Source organism: Trichomycterus rosablanca, chromosome 21 (genome assembly GCF_030014385.1).
Source record: "Trichomycterus rosablanca isolate fTriRos1 chromosome 21, fTriRos1.hap1, whole genome shotgun sequence".
NCBI classification, from domain to species: Eukaryota; Metazoa; Chordata; class Actinopteri; order Siluriformes; family Trichomycteridae; genus Trichomycterus; species Trichomycterus rosablanca.
This window is the reverse complement of record NC_086008.1, coordinates 11,045,137-11,069,574: the sequence shown is the minus strand read 5'-3', so window position 1 is coordinate 11,069,574 and position 24,438 is coordinate 11,045,137. Positions and strand designations below refer to the sequence as shown.

The 24,438-nt window shown below is 44.0% G+C and overlaps 1 protein-coding gene across 2 annotated transcripts in view; it reads right to left on the bottom strand.

The window, feature by feature from the left end:
• The window catches only part of mef2cb (myocyte enhancer factor 2cb), a 144,302-nt gene that overhangs the window by 29,856 nt on the left and 90,008 nt on the right, over positions 1 to 24,438 (bottom strand). The gene's annotated exons all lie outside the window — the stretch shown is intronic.

The window sequence follows — 24,438 nt, the reverse complement described above, 5'->3', positions numbered from 1 at the left end:
TAAAACATTATAATATTTTATAATGTACATTTTATATCATAATATATACTTATTATAAATTATAAGATTTATTAATTAATTAATTTACTTATTTATTTATTTTATGTGTTTATTTCATGTGCTAAAATGGTAAGGCAGACACCCTAAATGACAATTTTATTATATGTAGCATTACTCTAGTAGAATAAATAAACATATGTGTCTGTGTTTATTCTAGTAAAATTATTTCTTTTTTTCTTTTTTTTACGATAATAATGAGGTGCGATAATATGTGAAATGATCTTAATGTTAATAAAGCATTATCTTAAAATCTATACTGACTTATAACTTTGTAAAACTGTTGTTTCATCTTTGAGCTTTACAGTAATATAATATGCAGCACACATGATACAGCATGTTCTCCAGTTTGTATTTAAATAACCCATCCTTCTCTCAAGTCTCTGCACTTTTGTCGCTCTGTGTGCTGTTTAAACGGTCCTGAATGGCCGTGGTGAGATTTAGCTCGAACAGTAGTCGGGAACTGATGGAGGGAGGGTGGTGTTGGAAAATTGAAGGTGCTGAAGGGTAAAGAGGCAGTGTTGCGCTGATGTGAGGACCTGCTGGCACGGGAGCCCTCACGCAGGGCCCGGCAGTTTAAGAGCCAGCGTGGGGCCGCCGTGGGGGCTGCCAGCAATGCCACTCATTCCACACATGTGCACCTGTCAGAGCGCCCACACCTGTCACCAACCCTCTCTCTCTCTCACACGAGCACATGGTAAGGGGGCTGGGAAGAGCCAATCAGGAATTAGTATCCGAAATGCGGCCATAGATGGCTCGCCGAGTGGTAATTTTCACTCCTGATAGGTCTGTGTTGCGTTCTCTGAGCTAGCTCTCGATCTCCGACGGTCTGATACTAGAGCGGTCTGACCGTGGTCTAAATTAAAAGACGACATGCTGAAAACTTGATTAAAATTGTGTCTGACAAATCAATCAATTTCCCAACACACCACTCTTTAATGTTTCCAGTTTGTGCGACTAAAAATAAGCCTTTATAGAGTCCGAACCCTCTCTGAACTTGGAGCGAGTGGAGAAATCATTTCCTTGTCTGACATCTTAATAGCTGCAGTAGATGAAAGCTGTATGATCCACCGTCCGAAACATTATTGATGAGGAGTAATCAATTCAACAAAGCGGAAAATGGCCTGTCAAGCCCAGGGTGAGAGAGAGAGAGTGTGTGTGTGGCGGGCAATATAGTGTAGACAGAGTAAAAAAGAAACAGATAGTAGGTAAAAGGAGCAGGACAAAGACTGCATCACACTCCTAATTAAGCAGGATTCTTCCTCTGCTCCCGTTTTACAGTGGCCTACATATGCTTGTCTTCTCCAACCTTCAGCCTAGAACCTATATACGAACGTGTGAGGCTGTATTTAAAGCGGGAGTCCAGATATTTTCTGCCCACTAGCTGCTATTTAATAACCCTGACTATGTTTCCAAGTCCGACACCATTTGCCACATCAATACCTCAGCAACCCTGACCTGATCAAACCACTCGAGGATCGGACTCAGACTGACTAATGCATCAGACAGAGTAATCCCGGCCGGCTAGCCTCGCATGTGCCCGCTTTAACCCCTGTCTGCTGTGTTAGCCTTCGATTAGTACACGGTACGACCCTGGATACAGACCTGACGCAGGGGTCCGGATGGGCAGCGGAATTTGGGGCTATTTTCAGGAGGGGTAAACTGAATCTCTGACTCCATTCATGGCACAACTCTGGCAGGCTGGCGGTCTGGGGCTGGAGGGGATCCCACATTTAGCAACGTGTCTATGGAGGCGAGGGGACAAGTCGGGAGTCGGTGTTTATGGAACGTGTCCCGGCCGGCCAATGAAACGAATTCAGTCGGTCGCCTCATTGGAAATAGCAGATGAGTCAAGGGGTTGTGAATGCGTTCAGATCCACGAGTCGCCAATGGCTTCAACCTCAGACCTAGGTTTCCAGTACATCTGTACAATATTTGTGATTATAGATAATTATGACTTATTGTACTAAAACAGTGACTAAAGAATACCATTACTGGAGAGAACTTATGAGCAGTAATAATTAAAAGAGGTAAGCTTAACGATAAGCGCTGTACACTCTCAGAAAAGCTGATTCTCACAATTTCTCAGAACCCTGAGCTATAACACAAGTTTAAAAGTGAAACAGTGAAGAAAATACAGCTAAACACAACATGTGGATGTTTTTAAAGTGGATTTAATGGTTATTCCACACAGATGCATATTTGTCTCATTGTTATAGGGCAGCTGTAGCCTAGTGGTTAAGGTACTGGTCTAGTAATCAGAAGGTTGCCGGTTCAAGCCTCACCACTGCCAGGTTGCCACTGTTGGACCCTTGAGCATGGCCCTTAACCCTCAATTGCTTAGACTGTATACTGTCACAACTGTAAGTCGCTTTGGATGAAAGCGTCTGCTAAATGCCAAAAATGTAACTGTAAATGTCTCAAATTCGCACTTTGCTGGTGTTTTACGGCAGCGCTCAAGTCCAGCGCTGAACAGAGTGGCAGAAAAACGCTTCTAATGTGCATGCGCCCTAGGGTTGGCTGTTGTGGTCGTCAGTAAATGGCAATGCAAACATTATGCCACATCAATTTATCCTGAACTGCATGGTAATCGTGAGCCACCAGGATCTTTATGATACTCCTCCAGTGTTGTAAAATGAAATACAACTATTTAAGAAAAATGTGGTAAAACTCATTTTTCACATTTACCTCCCTCATGGCTCATCCTAATGATACATTTACATTGCAGCTAAATAAAAGCCTTTTTCACTCAGAAATCACAGTCATTGTCGACAGAGTATAATTAAGAAAGGTGCAAAGAAACTGTGATGGCAGAATCAAGAATCCTTTATTTGACTTAAGAGTAAGCTGAGTACCTAGTAAGTGCTATAGCTTAAAGCCTGGCTGGCAGGGCACCGGGTGCAGGGCCGGGATACCCTCCACAGCAGTGGTCCGCAACCACCGGGCGGTCCGTGGGTCATGTATTACCAGGCCGCACAGAAAGTATAAATAATTAGACATCGCTACAAGAGTAATTACATTTCCAATACTCTTTGGGTATTATTGTCTCCAATCACCACTAGGTGGGAGCAGTGTCTTGTTGCAGTGATTCACACTGATTTTCTATTCTACAGTTATTCTATTTTAAATCCCCCCTCTCCCGCCAGTCTGTGAAGTTATATCTTATATGAAACCGGTCTGTAGTGCAAAAAAGGTTGGGGACCACTGCTCTACAGGGCGCCAGTCCATCCCAATCATGTCTGCGCCACCCGAGCACTTGCCTGGAGTTGTATTCCTCGAAATAACAGATTGTTCTGTGTGCCATGTTATTTAGGGGTTTGGATTATATGGTTATATTATTAAAATGTTTTCCCCACTAGGAAAATGTGTCAAAAATCTGTGTTAAAAAATGCACACTGTAGCTACAGTTAAAGCTGAAAACAGCTGTATTCTTTCAAGACTGAATTAAAATTCTCTGAATACAAGCATATTTGAGTAGTTTTAGTATTTACAGTACTTGAACATTGATCTCTGGTTAAGCATTACCCTCAAGAGCAGGGATAGGCAATTTTAGTCTTAAAATTTGACAGACGGGCCAGTAGCTATTACCTAGGAAGTAAAGACTCCCCAACTCAGCTTTAGCAAACATCTGTAGTGTTTGAAGTGCAACTGAAACGCAGGGTATTGCAGGAAAAAGGCGAAATGAATGCAGCCTTTAGGCCTAACTGTAGGGCTGTAGTTTGCCCACCACTGCTCAGGTGGCACAGTGGTAAAAGCACACGCTAGTGCACCAGAGCTGGGATTTCGAATACATCGTATGGAATCTCAGCTCTGCCATTCGGCTGGGCTGAGCGGCCACATGAACAACGATTGGCCTGTTGTTCATATAGGGGTGGGGTATTAAGCCGGATAGGGACTACTCGACTACTCGTAACTACGACCTCTGCTGGCTGATTGATGGCGCCTGCACAGAGGCGGGGAAAGAGTGCGGATCAGGGTGTGTCTCTCCGTACACAAGGCTGATTCGCATATTTGCACTCGCCTAGTGTGGGTGACAAAATGCATACGGCTGCTGCCCCAGTGTCGGAGGGGGCGTGGGTTAGCTTCGCTTTCCTCAAATCAGAGCGCCCTTCCCAATTAGTGGAGAGGAAGCGTGACGATTGGTCTCGCCTAGTGTGGGTGCCAAAATGCATATGGTTGCTGCCCAAGTGTCAGAGAGGGCGTGGGTTAGCATCAAAGCGGACGTCGGCATTAGTGGAGAGGAAGCGTGACGGTTGGCCTGTTGTTCATATAGGGGTGGGGTATTAAGCCGGATAGGGACTACTCGACTACTCGTAACTACGACCTCTGCTGGCTGATTGATGGCGCCTGCATAGAGGTGGGGAAAGAGTGCGGGTCAGGGTGTGTCTCTCCGTACACAAGGCTGATTTGCATATATGCACCTGCGTAGTGTGGGTGACAAAATGCATACGGCTGCTGCCCACGCGTCGTCGGAGCAAAAGGGGAGAAAATGCATAAACGAAATAATATTTTTTATAAAATATGGCAGCATGCTGTATAAATAAAAATGCTTTTTCATATGAACTCCGCGTTTCCGCAGTACCTTATTCAGCATGTACTGGACCGACAAACTCTTTATCTCATTCCCCACCATCACTGACTCTGAGGTGGTCCGATTAGGCCAGCAGAATGACGTCTGGCCACTCAGCAACTCTCTGCCCGTCCAGACACACTCTGTTCCATATCATTCTGATGATTTTACAGGCACATGACACACACACACAGATCCTGTGACCACACATTCAGTCGAGCGGGGAAACATGGCATGCTGAGCTCCCGCTGCGTGGAGCGAATGAGATCCCTTCCGAGAGAATAAGTGGAGTTTATGGGAAGCAGGTGGCCACGCGAGAGCAGGACGAGCCACTTTACTGAGTGCGGTTTAAACACGCTACAATGGATGGAGATGACAAGGTGCAGGAATGGCGCATGGATGTAATGTGATCTGTCTCTGTCTCCTTACACAATTTCATCTTTTTTTTGTTTTGGTAAGTTTACCGTAATTGTAACAGTGTAAAACACACGCCGGCTCCTCCACGTGCATTGAAATCTTGGAATCAAAGAGACGCGCTTAAAGCCCATAAGCCTGCAGTTAAAGCAAAGCCGCACTTTAAGGATGTAATTACAGCTGTCTGTGGTTCGTATTGGGGAGGGGGTGGGGTGCGAGGAAAATCCATGCGCTCAGATAAGTACCGTCATTTTGGGGAAGGGGGGGCTGTTCAATGTGAGCTAAGCCCGGTACAAAGACGTACAGTATAGGATCGCAAAGAGAAGATGGCACAATGGTGAGCCGAGTGGCACTATTCAGGAAGACAGCTGCTCCTCATTGGAACATTCATAAGCCTTAAAAATGAGCACATTTAAAGATGAGTGAGGTGAAGAATATCTGGGATATGAATCCAGCTTTAAACGTATCTTAAGAGTATGGATTTTATATAATTTTTTAGGTTTAGCTTAGACTTAGATACGTATGGAACTAGACAACCTGGGGGCGCATTCACATGAGAAGCTGCGCTATTATTTCCTTTGGAGTGTGGCGTTAGCTTGAATTTTGACCCGGATTGCTGCTGACCTTTTCAAAGCGCCTCCAATGAGACCAACTGTTTGATATGACGTAGTTAAAGCGACTCGGGCAGAATGAACAAAGCTTAACATGACTTGTATTCATACAATGTCCGAGGGATTCCATTAGTGGAGAGAACTTATGAGCAATAATAATTAAGTGAGGTTTATTGTTCCTATGTCATTGTTTCAATACATGAAACCACATTAAGCTTTTTTTTAACGATAAGTGTTTTAGACTCTCGGAAAACATGATTCTCACGATTTCTCAGCACCCTGAGCTATAACACAAGTTTAAAAGCAAAACAGAAGGAAAATCCAGCTAAACATAGATACATGTGGATGCCTTTAGAGTGGATTCGACGGTTATTCCACATTATACAACAGTTAGTTCCGACCTTACAATCTGATTGGTTGTGAAGCGTTCTAACCGTGCTGATATTCGTGATAACAGCAGGGCCTTTTCACACCACAACCGAATTACTCCGCTGACGCGTTGCCAGTAACGACAAGCTTCATGCACACAAACGCGCACGCAGGCGACACAGCCTTTATTCCCGATCGCGTTTTAAATCCGTTATCTGATATACAATCTAGCGCACTATGTAGGGAACATAAATCCGCGATCTGATATACAATCTAGTGCACTATGTAGGGAACATAAATCCACGATCTGATACACAATCTATCGCACTGTGTAGGGAACATAAATCCGCGATCTGATACACAATCTAGTGCACTATGTAGGGAACTTTAATGTGTTTGAAACGCGAACAGTTAGCTTAATAGCCCAGTTAGCAGCTCTTGAAAGTTCTGTTATCACCTACAGTATATCCTTTGGTGTGTGTGAGAGGTTTTTTATTTCTTTTTTTCCCTTCGGAGGTTCTTGCCTTCTTCTTCTTGTTGTTCTTACCTCCCTAAAATGAGTTTTTGACACTTGGGATGTCTGCTTTGTAGTGTTAAACTTTATATTCGTTGTGGAACTACTTTTTGGCGGAAGGTATTGTCAATATTAAAGCATATTTAATATGAAATTTAGGGCTTCTTTGATTTATTTTCTTTATTTATTTTGTAAAAACTGTTGTATAAAAGCAATATAACACTTGAGGTCATGTGTTATCACGAATAACATCACGGCTGTGATTTGGTCGCAAGGCGATAACACACTCCCTCTCGTGTTCTATTGCTTAACTAATGCAGATTCGTCTCATATTTGCACTTTGATGACATTTTACCGCACCGCTCAAGCCAAAACCCTGAGCAAAGCGGCAGGTTTGCACATAACGGTTCTCATGTGAATGCGCTCTTAGATCCTCTATAGATTTACATTTGTTACTATTTGTTATTTTTGTTTTTGAAGCACATCATTTCAGACTACTGTCTTTAGGAAGTTTCCTACAAGTTCTTCTTGTATTTTCTGTATTAGCTGGATTGACTCCTCTGAATTGATGTGAGGGAACGAATGAGATTCATTCAGTCTGAACGTGAAGCATCTCAGTCCGGTTTGCCCTTCTACGAGCCCTCAAGGGTTAACAACATTAGATAAAAATAGCACATCAAACTCGAAAGACTCTACTGTACTTCTAGCATCACCTAACCTCAGTCACAAAGCATCACACATTTCTTTTCCTAAAAGATAAGTGTAATTTTGGGCTTGGTTCATTGAGCCCAGGAGTGTAGCGAAGGACAATCTCACTCATATACACTTATATAGAAAAAAATAATAAATTAATAAATTAAATTAAATAATAAAAAATAACAAAAAAATAAATAATGATAAATAAATAATGAATAAATAAATAACAATAAATACATAAATAATAATAAATAAATAAATAAATAAATAAATAAATAAATAAATAAATAAATAAATAAATAAATAAATAAATAAATAAATAAATAAATAAATAAATAAATAAATAAATAAAAGCATCACTGGCCTCAATCACAAAGCATCACAATTTTTTGTCTTTAAAGATTAGTGCAATTTTGGGCTTGGCCAGTTTAGTGTAGTGAAGTACAATCTCTCTCGTATAGGGACAGTGGTAGCCTAGTGGGTAGGGCTTTGGGCTATCAACAGAAAGGTTGAGAGTTTGAATCCCAGCTCTGCCATGCGGCCACTGTTGGCTCCTTGAGCAAAGCCCTTAACCCTGTATTGTTAAGGACAGTGGTGGCCTAGTGGGTAGAGCTTTGGGCTATCAATCGAAAGGAGCAAGGCTCTTAAACCTCTCTGCTCTAGGGGCGCCGTACATTGCAGACCCTGTGCTCTGACCCCAGCTTCCAAACAAACTGGGATATGCAAAATAAGAATTTCGCTGTACTGTACACCTGTATATGTATATATGATAAATAAAGGCATTCTATTCTATTCTTCTTCTATACTCGTAGACAGAAGGATCTGTCTATTTTCCACAGTTTATGACCATTACAGACGGCATCTCATCTCTCATAATGATGAGAACAGTGAAGGCATTCATGGTTGAAAACTCATCGCATGTCTACACAATGGCACCCCAGTCAAGCTCAATAAAGAGGTGCTTATATCGTGGTCATCTTTCTATTAGCTACGCATCAGAGAATCTTCTTTTTTACAGAGATAGATATGTGCCCACACTACACAACACCACACACACACACCACCCACCATCCCACACACACACACATATGTGCAACAAGCTGTGATTCTCTTTTTGGCTGGTTAGGTTTAGCAAGTTAGGGTTGTCTCCTTGAAGTGTGAAAACGCACACACACACACACACACACAACACACACAACACACACAAAGATCAGTTATCAGCTTTTGTCTACTGCAGGCCTCTTATCGTGCAGCTGCATTACAGGAAGGGGCTGAGAGCTTTGAGGAACAATGAGCAGGCACCTGACCTCTCTGGCATGACCTTGTGTTTCCACACCCGGCAGGCCCGAAGGGAGCCCGTGGAGCGCCGCTGAATGCCATCTACACCCACAGCCAAAAATAGACCGCTCGTTTTCCACCTACGTATGCAGGGAGCATGAGCAGGGTGCAACTCTCTTGTTTCAGTACTTTTAGATATTTATAAAACCTTTGATTACTGGGCCGCTGTACGGTACGTCTGAGGTCCCGCCGGCGGCGTGTGTCCTGACCGAGGAAAGGAAAAGTCAGGTCGTCCAAACTCTTATTTATGATAAAAGGTCTTATTTATGATGTTTGAATTTTTTAAAGTTTAAGTTTGGCCATATATTGCTGATCTTCTGAAGAAATACAGTCTATATCAAGCTTGTTGTTTAACCAAGACATTCCCTACCTAAATCACATGTTCCTATTTACATGTACCTAGTTCTACAATTACTGACTGTAGTCCATCTGTTTCTCTACATACTTTTTTAACTTGCTTTCACCCTGTTCTTCAAAGGTCAGGACCCCCACAGGACCCCCCAAAGAGCAGGTATTATTTAGGTGGTGGATGATTCTCAGCACTGCTCTGACACTGACATGGTGGTGGTGTGTTAGTGTGTGTTGTGCTGGTATGAGTGGATCAGAATACCGTGTCCACTCACTGTCCACTCCTACCTAGTTGGTCCACCTTGTAGATGTAAAGTCAGAGACGATCGCTCATCTGTTGCTGCTGTTTGAGTTGGTCATCTTCTAGACTTTCATCAGTGGTCACAGGACGCTGTTGGCTGGATATTTGTGGTTGGTGGACTATTCTCAGTCCAGCAGTGACAGTGAGCACTGCTGTGTCTGATCCACTCATACCAGTACAACACACACTAACACACCACCACCATGTCAGTGTCACTTTAGTGCTGAGAATGATCCACCACCCACATAATACCTGCTCTGTGGTGGTCCTGTGGAGGTCCTGACCATTGAAGAACAGGGTGAAAGAGGGCTCACAAAGCATGCAGAGAAACGGATGGACTACAGTCAGTAATTGTAGAACTACAAAGTGCTTCTATATGGTAAGTGGAGCTGATAAAATGGACAGTGAGTGTAGAAACAAGGAGGTGGTTTTAATGTTATGGCTGATCGGTGTATGTTTTTGTGTATGTCTGGTACAATTTGGATGTATTTATGCTGTGCCCCTGTTGCACCTGGACTGGTCCCAAATCAAATCAGGACGAATCAGCACCAATAAAGGATTAAATAAACTTTTGAGGTTGGGTTTGGCCTCAAAATAAAAGTGCTGTACAATCAAAGATTGTTGTTATATTGTCCGGGTGTTATTTATTGGTACAGAAGTTTCTAACGTTGGTGCCTTTATGACCAAGGAAAATGACTGATATTATTCACATCACCTCCTGTGTGTCCTCCTTTTATACTTTGTTGTTTAAAAACTGGTTTAAAGAACTCTATCCTGACAATAACTATGTAATTATGTATATAAAACAGATAAATAAGTTATAAATAACCTTTATACCGAGGATCAAATGTTTATTGGCACCCCGAGGTCTGGTGGCGAGCGAGGGGTTCGAGTCTTGTGCTTTACATGTCCAAGGGCAGCAGTTCATCGGGAGCTGAATGAATTGAGGCTTGCTTACTCACCCTGTCTCTCCACGCCTATTCTTCTCCATTCGCCTCGCCAAAGCAGTAAGCCGGGCGCTAAATTTAGCATCGCCGGCTGCTATTTTTAGGCCGCTGCTGTTTTTTTTTGAGGCATTTATTAGGGGAAGAATACTAAAAAAAACACGCACGCTCTCACGCACACACACACACACTCACACACACATACACACCACACATGGAGAGAGTGAGTAGGAGGGAAAGAGAAGCGGAGGGAGGGGTAAAGGGGCTGCCAGTTTGGACATCTGAAATGCGCCGGTTTTTAAGTGCTGCTGCGTGTGCTCTGCAGCTGCTTCCAATCAGAGGACGGAAAGGGAAAACGAGAGAGCGAGCGAGTACGGCGAAAAAAGAACATGCAAATGATCTTATTTTCCCCTCGGAATTCATCAGCCACGAGGCCGGAGCACAACAACCCGCACTGTGGCCGCGAGTCGAAAAACGCTTTGGAAAACATCGGCCGGGGGGGCTCGAGGAGCACAAACAAGCTTCTCGATATCTGACTAATCAGATCAGCTTTGAAGGTTTAAAAATGTCAGAAGAAATAGTTCTTCGTTTCTCGACGGCCATAATAATAGGAACATCTACTTCTTTCCCTAGAGCTGAGCTGTGGATCTATGTAATAAGTTTTCTCATTATGTTCCTTATTAATTCCCATCTACTAGCTACATTTTTCTATCCCATATAAGCTGGCAATCTTGAAGTGTGAGAACCAGCACAGGACGTGTGTATTGAGATGAAGTAAACCAGTTATCATTCCTGGAATCTTTATTTGGGGCAGAGGTAAAATCATACGGTAGCTGAATGAGAGTGGGAATTAGCTATGCTCTTTAGGACTCCTGATAAATGGTAACTCATTTTACAGGTCAAGCTGCCTTTTATTTAAAAGTGAACTCTGATGATATGTAGATTGAAGGACACATTCAACAAAGTGACTAAAAGGAGTAAAAGTAGAGCTTTGGGTTATCAACTGAAAGATTGAGAGTTCGAATCCCAGCTCTGCCATCCAGCCACTGTTGGGCCCTTGAGCAAGGCCCTTAACCCTCTCGATGGCTGACCCTGCGCTCTGACCCCAGTTTCCAAACAAGCTGGGATATGCAAAGAAAGAATTTCGTTGTACTGTACTTGTGTATATGTATATATGGCAAATACAGGCATTCTATTCTATTCTATTCTAAAAGACTTCACCCAAAGGTGTTATGGGAAATTATGGGCTGCCACAAAGGATATTTCCTGACCGCATACCTGATTTGGCACATCTTCTATTTATTAACTTTTACCTTTGTCACCCAATCCAGTTGTGTCCAATTAGAACTAGAGATGTACCGATCGGGGTTTTTGATGCAGATTTCGATCTTTTCAGAGCGATCGGCCGATAGCCGATTCCGATGTGGGGGGGGGCATTGCGAGATTTTTTTACTTCTAAAACTAAAGCAATTCATTTTTCACCCACGGGAGACATACTGTATCTCATTAGTCTAACTGACCACGCACACACACACGCACGTTAGATGTTATACAGTTCAGTCTGAAGGAACCTTAAAAATAGGACGAACAGTGAAGATAAACCGGCGACAGAAGCATTGACGTGTGTGTGTGCCTTTAAGACAGACGCTCTGTTCACAGTATCGATATAAGTGACTCATGAGTCGATTCATTTTATTCGAAGCGTAAGTTTCTCTTCTCAGTTATCTCTCCGTGTTTACTGTTATTAATTAATGTCGTGGTTTTAAATAAACACCAGCTACTACAGAACATTTTGTGTGACTCTCTTACATTAAAAAGCTTCATTAAACCGCTATTACCACAGATCTGTAACCGAGTCAGACTCGTTCCGTCTGTGGAGCTAAAAGTTTTCTGTCAGTCAGAGCAGATGATCCTGAACTATGTATGATGCACAATGTTAATGATGTTATTTTAGGTCGTGAAGAGCTTTCACGATGGTTTCTGTACGATGGTTGATGAATGGTGATGTGATGGTTGGTGCTTTGTAGCTCAAAGTCTGGATCAATCCACTGAGCTGTTAAGCTTAACATGGTCTTTATATATCACGCAATCGGATCGGCTACATTTGGGAAATATCGCCGATCGCCGATAGCATATTTTGATTAAAAATCGGCTGATATCGATTTATAGCCGATCGATCGTTCCATCTCTAATTAGAACCTAGCTCTTACTTGCCAATGCAGCCCCCAACACCTTCACTCTCACCCCCGATCGAGGATTGCATTGGTTGTAATGTGCCCCCTCCTATCGCTTCTTTTCACCTGCCAGGTGTGCAGGTGCCTCAACTGGCTGGCAGCAGTAACAAGGAACCCTGCTTCGACCATCCCACTACAGACACACTATCAATCGTGTGTCTGTATGGACGCCCTGTCGGTCAGTAACACAACTGGGATTCAAACTCGAAAGCTTAAGATTCCAGCAGTGGTGTTGCCACCGTTTCATCTCAGGATGCCATGCTTATCTTATTTTATTATTTTTTTATTTTTTATTACCCAATTACCCTGATTGCGTCCTCTATACTGATTCGACCCTTCACCGCTGACTGAGGACGCCTCTCCGGTACGCACAGTCAGTACAGACTGCATTTTTCACCTGCACGAGTCGAGTTCGTACACTTGACGGGCACTGTGTATGGAGGGCCACACCCCCATCAGCATCATTCCTCAGCCCTGTGCAGGCGCCATCAGTCAGCCAGCAGGGGCCGCCGTCGCACCGGTTATGAGGACCTGTGATCCGACTTTCTTACCCTCTAACCCCGAACAACAGCCGATCGGTGTTCATACAGCCGTCCAGCCCAGTCGGAAGGCAGAGCTGAGATTTGATACGATGTATTCGAAACCCCAACTCTGGTGAGCTAGCGTACTTTACCGCTGTGCCACCTGAGCGGCCCTCCATGCTTATTTTTATCCGGGCTTGGCACAATGTGGCTTTTTTTAAAGAATATAAAATATTAAATGGTTTCATTATTATACTAAAAGGCAAAAGAAAAACATCCACCATTACTGCTATGCATGTTCTATACATATATCATATACAGTATATAGTCTTGAACTAAGTTCATTGTACTGAGAGTGCACTGACAAGTGCACTTCCAAATGACTGTTTGAATGTTGACTTTTTGGGTCACGAGTCAAAATTCTTACAACTACGTTTAAGCCCTTTAAGAGTATATACATCGATTAGGCATAACATTATGACCACCTTCCTAACAGACTGGTCTGCAGCTATGCAGCCCCATACGCAACACCTTGCTATCAGAACCAGCATTAACTTCTTCAGCAACTTGAGCTACAGTAGCTCGTCTGTTGGATCGGACCGCACGGGCCAGCCTTCGCTCCCCACGTGCATCGATGAGCCTTGGCCGCCCATGACCCTGTCGCCGGTTTACCACTGTTCCTTCCTTGGACCACTTTTGATTGATACTGACCACTGCGGACCGGGAACCCCCCACAAGAGCTGCAGTTTTGGAGATGCTCTGACCCAGTCGTCTAGCCATGACAATTTGGCCCTCGTCAAACTCGCTCAAATCCTCACGCTTGCATCAACTTTGAGGATAAAATGTTCACTTGCCGCCTAATATAGCCAACCTACTAACAGGTGCCGTGATGAAGAGATAATCAGTGTTATTCACGTCACCTGTCAGTTACCCGAGTCGTGCCTTTAGCTGTCTAGACTTCGACATCTTGGACGTTTTAACTAACCGATTGCTAACTGAATTGCCGTAGGATTGCCTCATAATGCAGATTAACCAGTTATCGCGAGACACTTGAACACTACGTGAATTAAAATTGTTAAATCATTAAACACTAAGTTTAAATTTTGAATTTCACAGCATATTGCATATTATAATTAATACGGGAAACTGCTTATTTCAGAGTCATGGTGATGGTGAACGCTGGCGCATTTGGCTGCCGCTACCGTTGCCGTATTTTGTTTTATTTTATTTTATTTTTATCGTAATTTTCTTTCATTTTCATCTTTTCGCACACTCCTGTGGTCACTAGCCATTTGTGCATTTTTGGGTCGTGAGAGATAATGCTGGTGCGTTTGAATGCCGCTTCTCCCCCAGTGAAACTGTTTGAACAGAAACATTGCACGAAACATTTTACTGGATTTTATGCATTGGATTTGGGATCTTTTTTACTGTGCTTGTGCTGCTGATGCTTCTATGATGTGGAGCGGTGTATCCGGAGCAGTGAGAGTTAGCGGATTTACTGTTTTCTGTGTCCGCTGCTCTGTGTAACATCTGCTGTTGTGTCTAACTGTCAGTGTGGATGGTTTTGAATTGCTCCTTTGGCTGCTGGGATTGGATGGCTGGAGTCTCTGCAACTTTTCTGGTCTAGACAACGTCTCATCATGACGATGGAGCGCTCTTACAGTGAACTCTATGCTCTGGGACATTCACGGTATAAACCTCCAACATCTTTACTGCTCCACCGCGACCCTGGTATTTTGCAAAGGCCTAAATATTCCCACCGAGCCTCAGGTCGGACTTCTGTTTACCAACAGCATGCTAACAGCAACATTCCCTCACTCTGGTCACTGCAACGCCGTGAGGTTGCCAAGGTGATGCTAGGCTCCTCCCACCAGAAGTACAGAAATCTCATCTGCAGCAGCGTTCAAACCCCCTCAAAACATCTTTTCCAGCTGACTCAGAACTGTGCCACATGTTTGGTGTTTCCTATGTTTGTAAATGTGTATTTTATTTATTTCTTGCTTAGTAAATGTGTATTTTATTTATTTCTTGCTTAGTAAATGTGTATTTTATTTATTTATTGCTTAGTAAATGTGTATTTTATTTATTTCTTGCTTAGTAAATGTGTATTTTATTTATTTATTGCTTAGTAAATGTGTATTTTATTTATTTCTTGCTTAGTAAATGTGTATTTTATTTATTTATTGCTTAGTAAATGTGTATTTTATTTATTTCTTGCCTAGTAAATGTGTATTTTATTTATTTCTTGCTTAGTAAATGTGTATTTTATTTATTTCTTGCTTAGTAAATGTGTATTTTATTTATTTCTTGCTTAGTAAATGTGTATTTTATTTATTTATTGCTAAATGTGTATTTTATTTTATTTTTTTGCTTAGTAAATGTGTATTTTATTTATTTTGCTTAGATTTTCTATATTCTTATTGTACAGTGTCCTTGGGTGTCATGAAAGGCGCTTTTCAAATAAAATAAATTATTATTATTATTATTTCATTTAGATAGGCATTGCATAAGGCCTTACTCATATATAACTACTTCTTGTGACACAAGACAACAAAACAGGAGGACATGATCATTTTTATGTAATAATCTGCGCTACACATTTTTAGCCCATCTGCTAAAGAAAGAAATACACTAGTTTCAGTCAGTTATCAAAAAGCATCTCTTTGTGGTGAGAATAAATACCCCTTCAACTGGATCGCTGAGCACAAACTGCTCCGGGCTAATGTTCCCTCTGATGTGGGCTCCACAAACAAGTAAGAAAACAGGCTACCATCCAGCCCCGGCAGCCTGCTGACTTCCAAGAACCCACACGAGTCAAATATCTTTTAATTAAGTCATAACGGCTACTTTGAGGAGAAATTAAACTGAAATCAGTCCAATTAATTAGCGTTCCTTGGCAACATTAAGCATCCTGCAAGATGTTTAATGAACCTGAGTTGATCCCTTTCCCCCCCTTCCCTCCCTCCCTCTCTCCTTCAGACGGGCGACGGCGGATAGGAGGCGACTGCCCCGCGCGCTCCCCCCTTCGCGTCTCGGCACATGGAGGAACCACGCGAGGGCACGGCGTTGTGAGGGAGCTCTGCGGAATCTCATTAGCCGAGCAGGTAGTCATTAACAGAATGACCTTTGAAAATAATTACCGACCTCTCTCTTTCTCGCACGTTGTTCCCTCAACGCCTCTTCCACCCTTTTATTCTCTCTCCCATTCAGGAGTAGCGGCTCGCCGAGAGCGGAGGACGGCGCCAGAGCGAGGTGAGATTAAGAGGTGGATGTTCGGATTAAGCTAATCTTCACAGAGAAAAGGGATTGACCCGGGTTGTCCGCTGATCTCTCGTGGACGGGCATGTGAGAAGGTCAAGTGAAGGTGACTGTTCACCATTTGCATTGTGATGATTTATTAATTGACCAATTATTAACAAATGAACTTCATTTTATTTCATCTGAGATTGGAGCTTAGACTTCTGGGCCTGATTTCTTCCCAACGGGAACGTGCCAACCAGGAGAACGTGGCTTCCCTTCAACTTGGTCTGACAATAAATGACTGTAAAACACCTCCTTGTTTCTACACTCATTGTCCATGTTATCAGCTCCACTTACCATATAAAAGCACTTTGTAGTTCTACAATTACTGACTGTTGTCCATCTGTTTCTCTGCATGCTTCGTTAGCCCCATTTCAATCTGTTCTTCAATGGTCAGGACCACTACAGGACCACTACAGAGTAGGTATTATTTGGGTGGTGGATCATTCTCAGCACTGCAGTGACACTGACATGGTGGTGGTGAGTCAGTGAGTGGATCAGACACAGCAGCGCTGCTGGAGTTTTTAAACACCTCACTGTCACTGCTGGACTGAGAATAGTCCACCAACCAAAAATATCCAGCCAACAGCGCCCCGTGTGCAGCATCCCGTGACCACTAGAAGATGACCAACTCAAACAGCAGCAATAGATGAGCGATCGTCTCTGACTTTACATCTACAAGGTGGACCAACTAGGTAGGAGTGGACAGTGAGTGGACACGGTGTTTAAAAACTCCAGCAGCGCTGCTGTGTCTGATCGACTCATACCAGCACAACACACACTAACACACCACCACCATGTCAGTGTCACTGCAGTGCTGAGAATGATCCACCACCTAAATAATACCTGCTCTGTGGTGGTCCTGACCATTAAAGAACAGGGTGAAAGATGGACTACATTCAGTAATTGTAAAACTACAAAGTGCTTCTATATGGTAAGTGGAGCTGAAAAGGACAATGTGTGTAGAAACAAGGAGGTGGTTTTAATGTTATGACTGATCAATGTACATTGGGGTGAGAGTCGTTCCCTCAGAATGCTTGCAGGTGATAAGAAGTGGGGTGCATGATAGGGTTCGCTCTCCTTGGCCAGAACGGAGGCGGAGCAAGCAGGCAGCGGCAGTAAAATAAAGAATTGTGCTGTTTACGAATTGAGTGTGTTTTGTCCCTTTGGGGAGTCCATAATCAATTTTAAAAAGTGAGCTTCTCAGCCGCTCAGGTGCTGCAGCGGTAAAAAGACACGCTGCAACCAGGGCTGGATTCCAGATACATCGTATCGGATCCAGCTCTGCCTTACCGGTTCGAGGCTGAGTGGCTGTATGAGCAACGATTGGCCGGTTGCTCAGTTGCGGGGCGGGACAAAGAACCGGATGTGGGTCTCTCTCTGTATGCGATCGGAATGCGATTACGACCTCTGCCGGCTGATTAGAGGCGCCTGCACAGAGATGAGGAAGAGTGCCCTTAGGGTGTGTCTCTGCGCATGCAACGCTAGGTGGCGCCACACTCATCAATGTCTGGGTGGCAAAAAATGCATCCCATGTTTTGGAGGGGATATGGGTTAGCTTCGATCTCCTCGGTCAGGGCAGGGTTCGGCATAGACAGAGAGGAAGCACGATGCAAAATTGAACAATTGGATGTGCTTAAGGGGGAGAAAAGAAAAAAAGAAAAGAAAAGTGAGCTTCTCTACACGTGTGATCATCTCTGTGTAGTCTGCTGTAGTGTGCTGCGCCTCAAAAGAACAAGCCAGTAAAGTATTATGCTGCGGTTTGTCTAAGTACAGTTTATTTCTTACCTCGGTTACACGGTCGGTTACACTAGGACCGCCTCACAGTGCAGATTAACCAGTAAACGTGAGGCACTTGAACGCTATGCGAATGAAAAATGTTAAATCACTAAACACAAACCTTACATTTTGAGTTTCACATCAAACTAACTGGGTAACCATAAACCCAAAGTTGACTAAATGACCCAATCAGACTTCAGTATCACATAGAGATGCTAGAAAACCGTGTAACTATTTGCAGATTTTCCAACCCGGTCTCCATTCTAATGCACGTCACATGGCGGCCCACCTTGCCTGGCACTGGGCGCTACAGGAAATCTACCCGCCTGTTTGAGTTTTTCATCTGCAGCCAAATAAACCGTGTGCTGTACCGGTGCCAGCGGAACACTTGACCTCGTCTCTGTCTGCCGTGTTGCTTTCTTCCTGCTAGTCTAAAACGGACTAATTTTACCTTATGTAAGCACCTGTAATTTGGTCTTTCTTTGCAATTTTACATGTAATTACTTGGACCTGCCCACCTTTTGTCGAGCCTCAGATGTTGCCATGCGGGAGGCTTTTATTACGTTTTGTGTTCGGAAAGATAGAGAGAAATGTGCTAGTGTGCGAAAGCAATTTTCTGCTTCTTATGTCTCGTATGTTTCATAAAGTTGATGGCAGCTTTGTGGGGTTTTTTGTTATAATTCTTCTAATAATCCCAAACTACAAAATTATGGAACTTAGAACACACAGGGTCGGTCCGAAAACCTAATGATCTCTCTACGTAGACAATATTTTACGTCATCCTACGTTTGCTCCAGAGACGAAGGCTGTTCGAATTCTTAGAGGAATTAAAATGCTGCCTACTGAGGTGCCTTATTTCAAAGCTATAATCTGACTGAATAATGAGGGAGCAGCCAATGCTTCCTTAGCGGTAAAAGCAATCCCAGCATTCAGTGCAGCACACTGATGCGGAGCAACGAACTGAGTATTTTCATTTACGTGTACATTTTATATTTTCAGCATTTAGCAGACGATTTGATCCAAAGCGACTTACAATGTACAGTCTAAGCAATTAGATTTAAGGACCTTGCTCAAGGGCCCAACAGTGGCAACCTGGCAGTGGTGGGGTTTGAACCAGTGACCTTCTACTGACTAGTCCAGTACCTTAACCACTAGGCTACAACTGCCGACACTTTTATCCAGATACTGTCTAAGCCAGTGGTCCCCAACCACCAAACCGGTACCGGTCCGTGGGTCATTTATTACCGGGCCGCACAGAAAGAATAAATAATTAGAGATCGCTACAAGAGTAATTACATTTAAAATACTCTTCAGGTGTTATTCTTCCCAATCCCCACTAGATGGGAGCGGCGTCTCGTTTCCATTCTATAGTTATTCTATATTAAATCCTCCCGCCCCCGCCGGTCCGTGAAATTATATCTTATATAAAACCGGTCCGTGGTGCAAAAGAGGTTGGGGACCGCTGGTCTAAGCAATTGAGGGTTAAGGGCCTTGCTCAAGGGCCCAACAGTGGCAACCTGGCAGTGGTGGGGTTTGACCCAGTGACCTTCTACTGACTAGTCCAGTACCTTAACCCGCTAGGCTACAACTGCCGACACTTTCATCCAGAGCGACTTACAGTACAGTGACGGTATACCGCCTAAGCCAGTGGTCCCCAACCACCGGGCCGCGGGCCGGTACCGGCCCGTGGGTCAATTATTACCGGGCCGCACAGAAGGAATAAATAATTAGAGATCTACAAGTGATCGCTACAAGAGTAATTACATTTCCAATACTCTTTGGGTGTTATTCTTCCCAATCACCACTAGGTGGGAGCGGCGTCTCGTTTCCATTCTATAGTTATTAATTTTAACCGCTAGGCTACAACTGCCTTCCAATTTTCAATTGTAAATAAATTCTCATTGAAGGTGTTCAAGTGTCATTTATTTGCAAGTTCTGGCTTGTCAGTGACAGTTTAACCATTTTTGGTACACAGGGAGATGTTAGCTGGCATGCTAGCTGGTTTGAATAGCCTGACGCTAACTGTGTTAGCTTCGTAAGCGAAACTGTGTTGACGTAATTGCAATAATCGCTGTCTAAGTAGTGCGTCTAAATAATCTGCCTTATACTGGGGAAGTTGTAGCCTAGCGGGTTAAGGTACTGGACTCGTAAGTAGAAGGTTGCTGGTTCAAACCCCACCACTGCCAGGTTGCCACTGTTGGGTCCTTGAGCAAGGCCCTTAACCCTGAATTGCTTGGACTGTATACTGTAAGTCGCTTTGGATAAAAGCGTCTGCTAAATGCTGTAAATGTAAATACTGTAAGTTTGATGTCTTATTAGAATCCTCTCTACTTAGGCAGCTGCCTAGGTAGACAGTAGGCAGCAAGGCAGCTCACTAGGTTTTAAGTCGAGGGTAAAGGATAGTTCGATTCCAGCTTAAAATCAGGCGAATTCTTGCTCTCTCATTCCCTCTCTGGCTCTTTCCCATCTCACTTCCTCACTCCGTTCTGTACGCAGCCTCTTATTACAGTGTGTCAGATTGAGCGGCTGGGCTAGCAGACGCTCGGGTTAAAAGAGGAACGGGCCTGACCCTGAAGAGCGGAGATGAGAATCGAGCGAAAGGGAAAGAAAAAGGGAGCGGAACGGCGTGCTGATGAGAGCCCCGGCGAGGCCTTCAGCACCTTGTAAACACGGCTGAGGAGGCTGGGCAGAGCCTGGCACTGCCACTCTTCCAGTGATGCTAATTATCAGCCCAAGACATGCTAATTACACAGAGCTTTATTGCTAATGTTGCAGGCCGCTCTCGGGACGCCCACACGCTGTGCCCGGCTCCCCTGCTTCTTCTTATCCTCCCACTGCACCCAGCCCCCCCCCCCCCCCCCCCCCCATTCCCCAAAGCACCCGGTGTGAAGACAGGAACTTGCTTAGTGTGTTCTTTCCCCCTTACATCTCTGGGTATAATCATTTTTTGGACGCACACATGTATATCGGTATATCAACGCGCTCCTCTCTTCAGGCTCCATCCTCATTCTGGCAGCACAACAGCCGGTCTGTTTTGTTTGCTACCTTCCTACCTTCTACCACCCGTGTCCCCCGGCCGTGATGTAACCTAGCAGCGGTGGAACGGGAACCCTGCAGGAGCTCGCATGCTCACAAATTCAGTTAAGCTCGCCACCTCGGGCGCGCTCCCAATCAATTTTCACTAGCACGGATCTGCCAGGGTGGAGAAGGTGGTAGCGCTAACTGCTGCTTCTGCCTAGGTGAGAGGGTACTTTGATGGGATTTTTACCCCTCTTCGGCACATTTGCGGTGGTTGTTCTCGAGTGGGTTGAATTATTGCTTTTTGCAAAATGCTGCCAAAACACCAATACTGAATTTGTGTTGGTTTGTCTTTGGATTTTTGTACTTGAAAGCTTTAACAGCTGTTGGCTTTGCTTCCCAGTTTTGTAGTAATGTAACCATTGCTATATATTTAAGCCATAACATTAAAACCACCTCCTTGTTTCTGCACCCACTGTCCATTTTATCAGCTCCACTTACCATATAGAAGCACTTTGTAGTTCTACAATTACTGACTGTTGTCCATCTGTTTCTCTGCATGCTTTGTTAGCCCCCTTTCATGCTGTTCTTCAATGGTCAGGACCTCCACAGGACCACCACAGTGCAGGTATTATTTGGGTGGTGGATCATTCTCAGCACTGCAGTGACACTGACATGGTGGTGGTGTGTTAGTGTGTGTTGTGCTGGTATGAGTGGATAAGAAACAGCAGCACTGCTGGAGTTTTTAAATACCTCACTGTCACTGCTGGACTGAGAATAGTCCACCAACCAAATATATCCAGCCAACAGCGCCCCATGGGCAGAGTCCTGTGACCACTGATGAAGGTCTAAGATGACCAACTCAAACAGCAGCAACAGATGAGCGATCGTCTCTAAGTAGGCGTGTCTAATAGAGTGGACAGTGAGTGGACACGGTATTTAAAAACTCCAGCAGCGCTGCTGTGTCTGATCCACTCATTCCAGCACAACACACACTAACACGACCACCACGTCAGTGTCACTGCAGTTCTGAGAATCATCCACCACCTAAATAATACCTGCTCTGCGGTGGTCCTGTGGAGGTCTTGACCACTGAAGAACAGGGTGAAAGCAGGCTAAAAAAGTATGTAGAGTAACAGATGGACTACAGTCAGTAATTGTAGAACTACAAAGTGCTTCTATATGGTAAGTGGAGCTGATAAAATGAACAGTGAGTGTAGAAACAAGGAGGTGGCTGATCAGTGTATGACAAAAAAAACAATAAAAACACTTGACATGCTCCTTGGGAGGCCAGCTTAGAGCCTGGCATAATCCATTCAGACATCCTAACAGATCCAGTCTGAATCTTAGCTGACTTTAAGCTTTCCATCAGCCTCAGTAGTTCCCAGGTACTGCGCTATTCGTTGCATGGGTGAAAGGGGTTTTAGTAAATACAGTGAATGGGGTTCCCCAATATGTCACTACCGTTCATTCTGAGGTGGCTTCTCACCGTCAGCTTAACATTTATTGTATTTAAATGTGATGCAGTCGGCGAATGTGTAGTGCTAGCAGATAGGCTCTTATCACGGCACTTAGTGTCCAGTAATGCACTTATGTACTTCAGTTTCAGGGAATTCCAAAGTGAAGCGAGACGATTCATAATTTATTCCCTGGCTGAAGTTTAGGTCTAGACGAGATTAAAAGTGTACTATACACACGTCTATAATGCATTAATGGAATGTAGCCGTCTGACGTCCGTACTTGGAAAGCATAACTGCTGCGCTAGGCTTAAACTATAATGCATATGATGCTTTTGAGCTTCTCCTGGAGTCTGAACTCGAGTGTGATCCTTATCGGTCCAAAGAGGCGATGGTCGCAAAGTCACAATCACACTGAAAGCACTTATGAATATACAGTATAAAGCAATATTAAGGCTTTCGTATACACAGATCTGTGTGTGAAATGGAGATGAGAGAGGGGACCGAGGGAAGGCTTGTTGCGACTCTGGAGAGTTCATGCAATATTTTTCAGTAAAAGTGAAAAAAAAATGCTATAGGAAATAAACAAAACATGATCTAAATACAGTCTGAATCAATGTTAACAGAAATGAGTGGCATCTGTCAGGCTGCTAATCACATCTGTCCTTAATCACACATATTTTACGATCTATTTTACAACTGTTTACATTTACATTTTCAGCATTTATCCAAAGCGACTTACAGTACTGTGACAGTATAATGTCTAAGCAATTGAGGGTTAAGGGCCTTGCTCAAGTCAAGGGCCCAACAGGTGGCAACCTGGCAGTGGTGGGGCTTGAACCAGTGACCTTTGGATTACTAGTCCAGTACGTTAACCACTAGGTTACAACTGCCCCAGGGGTCCTGGGTTTGAGTCCCAAGTGGAGCGGTCTGGTTCCTTTCTGTGTGGAGTTTGCATGTTCTCCCCGTGTCTATGTGGGTTTCCTTTCACAGTCCAAAGTCATGCAAGTGAGGTGAACTGGAGATACAAAATTGTCCATGACTGTGTGATAGGCAACTACCTGTCCTGTCATGAATGTAACCAAAATGTATAAAACATGACGTTAAAATCCTAATAAATAAATAAACAATCGTTTAGCATTTAAATGAAGTATTCAATGGTTTCAATGGTGCAGAATTCTAGCCCACCACTTTTGAGATCCAGGTATGAATCTCAGAGGTGCTGTCAGTGTCTGATGGGGGTGGGAGAGGATATTCCTGTCTTGCGCCCAAGGTTACCTGGTGGAACCCTGACCAGGATTTACAGTTTACAAACCAGACCTCCATGACCTCCATGACTTATTTCCATTTCCATTTTCGACATTTAGCAGACGCCTTTATCTAAAGCGACTTACAGTAGTGTGACAGTATAGTGTCTAAGCAATTGAGGGTTAAGGGCCTTGCTCAAGGGCCAAACAGCAACAACCCGGCAGAGGTGTGGCTTGAACCGGTGACCAGTCCAGTACCTTAACCACTAGGCTACAACTTCCCTGTATGTGGACTTATGTGAAGTTGGTTTGGTCTGACCCTTTAAAATCTATGGTGGGGCGGCACAGTGGCTCGGTGGGCAGCACTATCGTCTCACGGCAAAAAGGTCCTGGGTTCGATCCTCAGGTGGAGCGGTCCAGTTCCTATCTGTATGGAGTTTGCATATTCTCCTTGTGTCTGCGTGGGTTTCCTCCGGGAGCTCCGGTTTCCTCCCACAGTCCAAAAACATGTAGCCAGGTTAATTGGAGACACTGAATTGCCCTATAGGTGAATGGGTGTGTATGGGTGTGTATGTGTGTCTGCCCTGCGATGGACTGGCGCCCCATCCAGGGTGTCACTGTGTGCCTTGCACCCATTGAAAAGCTGGGATGGGCTCAAGCACCCTCCCACGACCCTGATTGGATAAGCGGTTAACACACTGAGTGAGTGAGTGAGAGTGA